The sequence below is a fragment of the Triticum aestivum genome, chromosome 2A (genome assembly GCF_018294505.1).
Source record: "Triticum aestivum cultivar Chinese Spring chromosome 2A, IWGSC CS RefSeq v2.1, whole genome shotgun sequence".
Classification (NCBI taxonomy): Eukaryota; Viridiplantae; Streptophyta; class Magnoliopsida; order Poales; family Poaceae; genus Triticum; species Triticum aestivum.
This window is the reverse complement of record NC_057797.1, coordinates 705,882,262-705,890,552: the sequence shown is the minus strand read 5'-3', so window position 1 is coordinate 705,890,552 and position 8,291 is coordinate 705,882,262.

Below are 8,291 nucleotides of genomic sequence, written 5' to 3'. Positions count from 1 at the left end.
AAAGAAGTGGGGAGGGAGAGGGAAAGGGGGGCGCTGCCCCCTCTCCTAGTCCAATTCGGACCAGGGGGGAGGAGGCGCGCAGCCCACCTCTGGCTGCCCCTCTCTCTCTCCACTAAGGCCCATATGGCCCATTACTTCTCCCGGGGGGGGGGGGGAGGGTTCCGGTAACCCTCCGGTTCTCCGGTTTTCTCCGAAATCACCCGGAACACTTCCGCTGTCCGAATATAGCCGTCCAATATATCAATCTTTATGTCTCGACCATTTCGAGACTCCTAGTCATGTCCGTGATCACATCCGAGACTCCGAACTAGCTTCGATACATTAAAACTCATAAACTCATAATATAACTGTCGTCGAAACCTTAAGCGTGCGGACCCTGCGGGTTCGAGAACAATGTAGACATGACCGAGACTCGTCTCCGGTCAATAACCAATAGCGGAACCTGGATGCTCATATTGGCTCCTACATATTCTACGAAGATCTTTATCGGTCAGACCGCATAACAACATACGTTGTTTCCTTTGTCATCGGTATGTTACTTGCCCGAGATTCGATCGTCGGTATCTCAATACCTAGTTCAATCTCGTTACCGGCAAGTCTCTTTACTCGTTCCGTAATACATCATCTCACAACTAACTCATTAGTTGCAATGCTTGCAAGGCTTATGTGATGTGCATTACCGAGAGGGCCCAAAGATACCTCTCCGACAATCGGAGTGACAAATCCTAATCTCGAAATACGCCAACCCAACATGTACCTTTGGAGACACCTGTAGAGCTCCTTTATAATCACCCAGTTACGTTGTGACGTTTGGTAGCACACAAAGTGTTCATCCGGCAAATGGGAGTTGCATAATCTCATAGTCATAGGAACATGTATAAGTCATGAAGAAAGCAATAGCAACATACTAAACGATCAGGTGCTAAGCTAATGGAATGGGTCATGTCAATCAGATCATTCATCTAATGATGTGATCTTGTTAATCAAATGACAACTCTTTGTCCATGGTTAGGAAACATAACCATCTTTGATTAACAAGCTAGTCTAGTAGAGGCATACTAGTGACACTCTGTTTGTCTATGTATTCACACATGTATTATGTTTCCGGTTAATACAATTCTAGCATGAATAATAAACTTTTATCATGATATATAAGGAAATAAATACTAACTTTATTATTGCCTCTAGGGCATATTTCCTTCAGTCTCCCACTTGCACTAGAGTCAATAATCTAGTTCACATCACCATGTGATTTAACACTAATAGTTCACATCTTTATGTGATTAGTTCACATCTTCATGTGACCAACACCCAAAGGGTTTACTAGATTCAATAATCTAGTTCACATCGCTATGCGATTAACACCCAAAGAGTACTAAGGTGTGATCATGTTTTGCTTGTGAGAGAAGTTTAGTCAACGGGTCTGCCACATTCAGATCCGTATGTATTTTGCAAATTTCTATGTCAACAATGCTCTGCACAGAGCTACTCTAGCTAATTGCTCCCACTTTCAATATGTATCCAGATTGAGACTTAGAGTCATCTGGATTAGTGTCAAAACTTGCATCGACTTAACCCTTTACGACGAACCTTTTTATCACCTCCATAATCGAGAAACATATCCTTATTCCACTAAGGATAATTTTGACCGCTGTCCAGTGATCTACTCCTAGATCACTATTGTACTACCTTGCCAAAATCAGTGTAGGGTATACAATAGATCTGGTACATAGCATGGCATACTTTATAGAACCTATGGCTAAGGCATAGGGAATGACTTTCATTCTCTTTCTATCTTCTGTTGTGGTCGGGTTTTGAGTCTTACTCAATTTCACACCTTGTAACACAGACAAGAACTCTTTCTTTGACTGTTCTATTTTGAACTACTTCAAAATCTTGTCAAGGTATGTACTCATTGAAAAAAACTTATCAAGCGTCTTGATCTATCTCTATAGATCTTGATGTTCAATATGTCAGCAGCTTCACCGAGGTCTTTCTTTGGAAAATTTCTTTCAAACACTCCTTTATGCTTTGCAGAATAATTCTACATTATTTCTGATCAACAATATGTCATTCACATATACTTATCAGAAATGTTGTAGTGCTCCCACTCACTTTCTTGTAAATACAGGCTTCATCGCAAGTCTGTATAAAACTATATGCTTTGATCAACTTATCAAAGCGTATATTCCAACTCCGAGATGCTTGCACCAGTCCATAGATGGATCGCTGGAGCTTGCATATTTTGTTAGCACCTTTAGGATTGACAAAACCTTCTGGTTGTATCATATACAACTCTTCTTTAATAAATCCATTAAGGAATGCAGTTTTGTTTATCCATTTGCCAGATTTCATAAAATGCGGCAATTGCTAACATGATTCGGACAAACTTAAGCATAAATACGAGTGAGAAACTCTCATCGTAGTCAACACCTTGAACTTGTCAAAAACCTTTTGCGACACTTCTAGCTTTGTAGATAGTAACACTACTATCCATGTCCGTCTTCCTCTTGAAGATCCATTTATTATCAATGGCTTGCCGATCCTCGGGCAAGTCCACCAAAGTCCACACTTTGTTCTCATACATGGATCCTATCTCAGATTTCATGGCCTCAAGCCATTTATTGGAATCTGGGCTCATCATCGCTTCCTCATAGTTCGTAGGTTCGTCATGGTCAAGTAACATGACCTCCAGAATAGGATTACCGTACCACCCTGGTGCGGATCTCACTCTGGTTTACCTACGAGATTCGGTAGTAACTTGATCTGAAGTTACATGATCATCATCATTAGCTTCCTCACTAATTGGTGTAGTAGTCACAGGAACAGATTTCTGTGATGAACTATTTTCCAATAAGGGAGAAGGTACAATTACCTTATCAAGTTTTCTACTTTCCTCCCACTCACTTCTTTCGAGAGAAACTTCTTCTCTAGAAAGGATCCATTCTTAGCAACGAATGTCTTGCCTTCGGATCTGTGATAGAAGGTGTACCCAACTGTCTCCTTTGGGTATCCTATGAAGACATATTTCTCCGATTTGAGTTTGAGCTTATCGAGATGAAATTTTTTCACATAAGCATTGCAACTCCAAACTTTAAGAAACGACAGCTTAGGTTTCTTGCCAAACCATAGTTCACACGATGTCGTCTCAACGGATTTAGATGGTGCCCTATTTAACGTGAATGCAGCTGTCTCTAATGCATAACCCCAAAACGATAGTGGTAGATCGGTAAGAGACATCATAGATCGCACTATATCTAATAAAGTACGGTTATGACGTTCAGACACACCATTACACTATGGTGTTCCAGGTGGCGTGAGTAATGAAACTATTTCATATTGTTTTAATTGAAGGCCAAACTCGTAACTCAAATATTTTACCTGTGTGATCATATCGTAGAAACTTTTATTTTCTTGTCACGATGATTTTCCACCTCACTCTGAAATTCTTTGAACTGTTCAAATGTTTCAGACTTATGTTTCATCAAGTAGATATCCCCATATCTGCTCAAATCATCTGTGAAGGTCAGAAAATAATGATACCTGCTGCAAGGCTTAATATTCATCGGACCACATACATCAGTATGTATGATTTCCAACAAATCTGTTGCTTGCTTCATTGTTTCGGAGAACGGCGTTTTAGTCATCTTGCCCATAAGGCATGGTTCGCAAGCATCAAGTGATTCATAATCAAGTGATTCCAAAAGCCCACCAGCATGGAGTTTCTTCATGCGCTTTACACCAATATGACTTAAACGGCAGTGCCACAAATAAGTTGCATTATCATTATTAACTTTGCATCTTTTGGTTTCAATATTATGAATATGTGTATCACTATGATCGAGATCCAACGAACTTGTTTCATTGGGTGTATGACCATCGAAGGTTTTATTCATGTAAACAGAACAACAATTATTCTCTGACTTTAATGAATAACCGTATTGCAATAAACATGATCAAATCATATTCATGCTCAACGCAAAAACCAAATAACACTTATTTAGGTTCAACACTAATCCCGAAAGTATAGGGGAGTGTGCGATGATGATCATATAAATCTTGGAACTACTTCCAACACACATCGTCACTTCACCCTTAACTAGTCTCTGTTTATTCTGCAACTCCTGTTTTGAGTTACTACTCTTAGCAACTGATCCAGTATCAAATACTGAGGGGTTGCTATAAACACTAGTAAAGTACACATCAATAACATGTATATCAAATATACTTTTGTTCACTTTGCCATCCTTTTTATCCACCAAATACTTGGGGCAGTTCTGCTTCCAGTGACCAGTCCCTTTGCAGTAGAAGCACTTAGTCTCAGGCTTAGGACCAGACTTGGGCTTCTTCACTTGAGCAGCAACTTGCTTGCTGTTCTTCTTGAAGTTCCCCTTCTTCCCTCTGCCCTTTTCTTGAAACTAGTGGTCTTGTCTACCATCAACACTTGATGTTTTTCTCGATTTCTACCTTCGTCAATTTCCGCATTACGAAGAGCTTGGGAATCGTTTCCGTTATCCCTTGCATATCATAGTTCATCACGAAGTTCTACTAACTTGGTGATGGTGACTAGAGAATTCTGTCAATCACTATCTTATCTAGAAGATTAACTCCCACTTGATTCAAGCGATTGTAGTACTCAGACAATCTGGGCACATGCTCACTAGTTGAGCGAATCTCCTCAATCTTTTAGCTATAGAACTTGTTGGAGACTTCATATCTCTCAACTCGGATATTTTCTTGAAATATTAACTTCAACTCCTGGAACATCTCATATGCTCCATGACGTTCAAAACGTCTTTGAAGTCCCGATTCTAAGCCATTAAACATGGTCCACTAAACTATCAAGTAGTCATCATATTGAGATAGCCAAACGTTCATAACGTCTGCATCTGCTCCTGCAATAGGTCTGTCACCTAGCGGTGCATCAAGGACATAATTCTTCTGTGCAGCAATGAGGATAAACCTCAGATCACGGATCCAATCCGCATCATTGCTACTAACATCTTTCAACACAATTTTTCTCTAGGAACATATCAAAATAAACATATGAAAGCAACAACGCGAGCTATTGATCTACAACATAGATATGCTAATAATACCAGGACTAAGTTCATGATAAATTAAAGTTCAATTAATCATATTACTTAAGAACTCCCACTTAGATAGACATCCCTCTAATCCTCTAAGTGATCACGTGATCCAAATCAACTAAACCATAACCGATCATCACGTGAAATGGAGTAGTTTTCAATGGTGAACATCGCTATGTTGATCATATCTACTATATGATTCACGCTCGATCTTTCGATCTCAGTGTTCCGAGGCCATATCTGCATATGCTAGGCTCGTGAAGTTTAACCTGAGTATTCTGTGTGTGCAAAACTGGCTTGCACCCGTTGTAGATGGACGTAGAGCTTATCACACCCGATCATCACGTGGTGTCTGGGCACGACGAACTTTGGCAACGGTGCATACTCAGGGAGAACACTTTTATCTTAAAATTTAGTGAGGAATCATCTTATAATGCTACCGTCAATCAAAGCAAGATAAGATGCATAAAAGATAAACATCACATGCAATCAATATAAGTGATATGATATGGCCATCATCATCTTGTGCTTGTGATCTCCATCCTTGAAGCACCGTCGTGATCACCATCGTCACCGGCGCGACACCTTGATCTCCATCGTAGCATCGTTGTCGTCTCGCCAATCTTATGCTTCTACGACTATCGCTACCGCTTAGTGATAAAGTAAAGCATTACAGGGCGATTGCATTGCATACAATAAAGCGACAACCATATGGCTCCTGCCAGTTGCCGATAACTCAGTTACAAAACATGATCATTTCATACAATAAAATTTAGCATCATGTCTTGACCATATCACATCACAACATGCCCTGGAAAAACAAGTTAGACGTCCTCTACTTTGTTGTTGCAAGTTTTACGTGGCTGCTACGGGCTTAAGCAAGAACCAATCTTACCTACGCATCAAAACCACAACGATAGTTTGTCAAGTTGGTGCTATTTTAACCTTCGCAAGGACCGGGCGTAGCCACACTCGGTTCAACTAAAGTTGGAGAAACTGTCACCCGCAAGTCACCTATGTGCAAAGCACGTCGGGAGAACCGGTCTCGCGTAAGCGTACACGTAATGTTGGTCCGGGCCGCTTCGTCCAACAATACTGCTGAACCAAAGTATGACATGCTGGTAAGCAATATGACTTATATCACCCACAACTCACTTGTGTTCTACTCGTGCATATAAAATCAACATATAAAACCTAGGCTCGGATGCCACTGTTGGGTTTCATAGTAATTTCAAAAAATTTCCTACGCACACGCAAGATCATGGTGATGCATAGCAACGAGAGGGGAGAGTGTGATCTACGTACCCTTGTAGACCGACAGCGGAAGCGTTAGCACAACGCGGTTGATGTAGTCGTACGTCTTCACGGCCCGACCGATCAAGTACCGAAACTACGGCACCTCCGAGTTCTAGCACACGTTCAGCTCGATGATGATCCCCGGACTCCGATCCAGCAAAGTGTCGGGGAAGAGTTCCGTCAGCACGATGGCGTGGTGACGATCTTGATGTTCTACTGTCGCAGGGCTTCGCCTAAGCACCGCTACAATATTATCGAGGACTATGGTGGAAGGGGGCACCGCACACGGCTAAGAATATGATCACGTGGATCAACTTGTGTGTCTAGGGGTGCCCCTGCCCCCGTATATAAAGGAGCAAGGGGAGGAGGCCGGCCGGCCCTATAGGCACGCCAAGGAGGAGTCCTCCTCCTAGTAGGAGTAGGACTCGTACTAGGAGGGGGAAAGAAGTGGGGAGGGAGAGGGAAAGGGGGGGCGCCGCCCCCCTCTCCTAGTCCAATTCAGACCAGGGGGGAGGAGGCGTGTGGCCCACCTCTGGCTGCCTCTCTCTCTCCACTAAGGCTCATATGGCCCATTACTTCTCCCGGGGGGGTTCCGGTAACCCTCCGGTTCTCCGGTTTTCTTTGAAATCCCCCGGAACACTTCCGGTGTCCGAATATAGCCGTCCAATATATCAATCTTTATGTCTCGACCATTTCGAGACTCCTCATCATGTCCGTGATCACATCCGGGACTCCGAACTAGCTTCGGTACATCAAAACTCATAAACTCATAATATAACTGTCATCGAAACCTTAAGCGTGCGGACCCTACGGGTTCGAGAACAATGTAGACATGACCGAGACTCGTCTCCGGTCAATAACCAATAGCGGAACCTGGATGCTCATATTGGCTCCTACATATTCTACGAAGATCTTTATCGGCCAGACCGCATAACAACATACGTTGTTCCCTTTGTCATCGGTATGTTATTTGCCCAAGATTCGATCGTCGGTATCTCAATACCTAGTTCAATCTCATTACCGACAAGTCTCTTTACTCGTTCCGTAATACATCATCTCACAACTAACTCATTAGTTGCAATGCTTGCAAGGCTTATGTGATGTGCATTACCGAGAGGGCCCAGAGATACCTCTCCGACAATCAGAGTGACAAATCCTAATCTCGAAATACGCCAACCCAACATGTACCTTTGGAGACACCTGTAGAGCTCCTTTATAATCACCCAGTTACGTTGTGACGTTTGGTAGCACACAAAGTGTTCCTCCGGCAAATGGGAGTTGCATAATCTGATAGTCATAGGAACATGTATAAGTCATAAAGAAAGCAATAGCAACATACTAAACGATCGGGTGCTAAGCTAATGGAATGGGTCATGTCAATCAGATCATTCATCTAATGATGTGATCCTGTTAATCAAATGACAACTCTTTGTCCATGGTTAGGAAACATAACCATCTTTGATTAACAAGCTAGTCTAGTAGAGGCATACTAGTGACACTCTGTTTGTCTATGTATTCACACATGTATTATGTTTCCGGTTAATACAATTCTAGCATGAATAATAAACTTTTATCATGATAAATAAGGAAATAAATAATAACTTTATTATTGTCTCTAGGGCATATTTCCTTCAAGAACTCCACACCCCAGTTACCGGAGGGCTTCTGCCTCACGCTGAAGAAGCCCGACTTGCCCTTCGGCGTCTTCTTCGGCGCCATCGGAGAGCGGTGGAGTGGCGGCAGCGTGCGGAGCTGCGGGGCGGATCTGCGGGGCGGCGACGGACGGAGCCGGGCGGAGCCGGGCGGGGCGGAGCTGCGGGGCGGTGGCAGACGGTGCCGGGCGGGATGGAGCAGGGTGGGGTGGAGCTGCGGGATGGCGGGCGGAGCTACGGCGGGGCGGTGGAA